This window comes from Penaeus vannamei, chromosome 8 (genome assembly GCF_042767895.1).
Source record: "Penaeus vannamei isolate JL-2024 chromosome 8, ASM4276789v1, whole genome shotgun sequence".
Taxonomy (NCBI): Eukaryota; Metazoa; Arthropoda; class Malacostraca; order Decapoda; family Penaeidae; genus Penaeus; species Penaeus vannamei.
The window spans coordinates 8,787,472-8,789,971 of NC_091556.1; the positions used below are offsets into that span (position 1 = coordinate 8,787,472).

General features: G+C 31.6%; 1 protein-coding gene across 3 annotated transcripts in view; it reads right to left on the bottom strand.

Moving 5' to 3' along the window:
• Nucleotides 1-2,500, bottom strand: part of zetaCOP (COPI coat complex subunit zeta) — a 19,442-nt gene that overhangs the window by 8,301 nt on the left and 8,641 nt on the right. The gene's annotated exons all lie outside the window — the stretch shown is intronic.

The window sequence follows — 2,500 nt, forward strand, 5'->3', positions numbered from 1 at the left end:
TTAGTGAGTCAGTGAGGGTGAGTGAATATGAATTAATGCATGTGTGAGTGTGTGTGACACTGAATAAGCATCTGTGCATGTGTATGAATATAAGAGTGTGTGTGAATGTGAAAATAAATATGAATGTCTTTTTTTTCTTTCTTTCTTTTTAGTAAGTGCGAGTGTTAGTATCTATGGTTGAATGTGAAAGCATGTAAGTATGAGTATGAGTGTAAATAAGTGTGAATATGTGGATGCAAGTGTGTTAGTCTCAACATTTGTATAAGTAAGCCTATCTGTATATTTGCATTTGAGCATTAGAGAGATTTCAGACTGCATTTGGAAGAACAATTTAACATTTAATTAAGAATCAGAAAAGAAGTGCCAATTTTTTAGATAACAGACAATTAATGTTCTATGTGTACATACTGTATAAAAAAACATAAAAAATCTCTAAGCACATACAAGACCATCCAAGAGAAATTACAAAATAGGAAAAAACATACATGAATACTCTAAATATACCATAAATATGCACTTAAAATACTTACTCTCTTATCCCTCCAACACCACTATATACAAAAATAATAATAATAAAAACAATAATAATAATGATAATAAAAATAACAATAATAATAATAATAAAAATAATTCTTATCCCAATTATAATAATAATAATAATAATAACAATAATAATAATAATAATAATAATAATAATCATAACAGTAATAAGATAAAATAACACTAATAACAATGATACTGACAACAATAACAATAACAGTGAAAACAATAATGATACAACAACCATCAAGTCAACAATAACTTTAATAACACAAACCAATAAAAAGTAATCAAATCTCACTTTCACTGCCTTAAATAATTCAGATATTCAACCTACATACATAAAAGATGTAAGGTAATTCTACAGCCCTCTACAGCAAATGTTGAATAACATTTGCATAAAAACTGTGTGAATGGAGTCTAGTAACAAAAGAGAATGCATCTCTGTTTACCTGACTAATCTTACCAGTTCTAGACAATACTCTGTCTCTTTCTCTCTCTCTCTCACAATCACAATCACACTCACACACGCACAAACACACACAATCACTCACACACAATCACTCACTCACTCACTCACAATCACTCAATCATGCACTCACTCACTCACCTCATGCACACACACACACAAACATGCCCATGTGCAAACACATCTCTGCACACACACACATTCACTCTCACTTTCTCTTGAAAAAAGAAAGAAAGAGAATCAGGATAATGATGACTATAAACAAATTTACATGACTGGATAAGTATTCTCTGCCATCTTTGTTCTTCATCTCATATTCATAGCTTTTTGAAACAATTCCCATTCTCTCAAAAGGATACTCCTAAATAAGTAAATCATAACAAGGATACAGTGACAAATATCAAACTGAACGATATAGTTTCAAGCGCTTTTTGAATTTCGCAAAGATTTTGTGAAGGAAAGACATGCAAAAATACAATAAACCTGAAAGATCTTTAACGTTCAATGTCTGGTAAAGACATATCGGAATAAGAGAAAAATTTGCATGATAACAAATTATTCACAAGAGCTTGGTTCATAACTAAAATTACTCATGCACCAAATGCACTCTTTCAGACATTAACCCATTATTATTCAGCAAGAATTCCCTACATTTACTTCTTTCTTTATTCTTAGTTCCTATTTCCATTTACTAAAAAAAGAATGAATGAATGAAAGAATGAAAGAAGAAAATTATCTGTCCTTGATATATTTGTGCATATAACATATCAATCTAGTGAAAGAAATCTTTTGTTATGAAATAAATCCTACAACTATATCACATTTCTGAACATGGGTATAATGAAACAACAACTTATTTCCTCCAATATCACCCTTATACATTGGACACGAAGAGGAAAACAAGTCTGAAAATGGCCTGTAGCACACAGTAATAAACCATTAAGAGTGTCTGTTCTTCAAAGCACATGATGACTATAATAAGTGAAATAGCCAACACACTACGAGAAGGGGCACATCTGATTAACAGGAGACTGTACAAAACAAAGAATTCATCAATAAAATACACTCAATATTAGAAAAGGGATTGTGCTTGCAGACTGTGTCGACAGCGGTCAAATGATTAATCATACTAGAAGCAAACTCAATTCAAAAGTCAAAACCATGTGATTTTAGTCCTTGCCAGCCAATTGTTCTAAAAACAACCATCCACAGGAGTCAGTCACGCAAAAATTGTCATTCCACTGAAAACAAATTGATTTTGTTCCATTCACTGGTAAACCAATTTTCTTCCACCCATGCCAGACTTACATGTATGAAAGAAAGCAGCATGGGAAGAATTTTAAGGGACTCCCATTAGTGTTTGAACCAGCTAGAAAGTAGGAATTGGGGGTATAATGAAAATTTAGTCGATATCAACGACACTCAAAAGCCCAGTCATAATGATAGCATGACTGTAAAAGCAGAACAATCTTTAAAATACTACTCTATTAA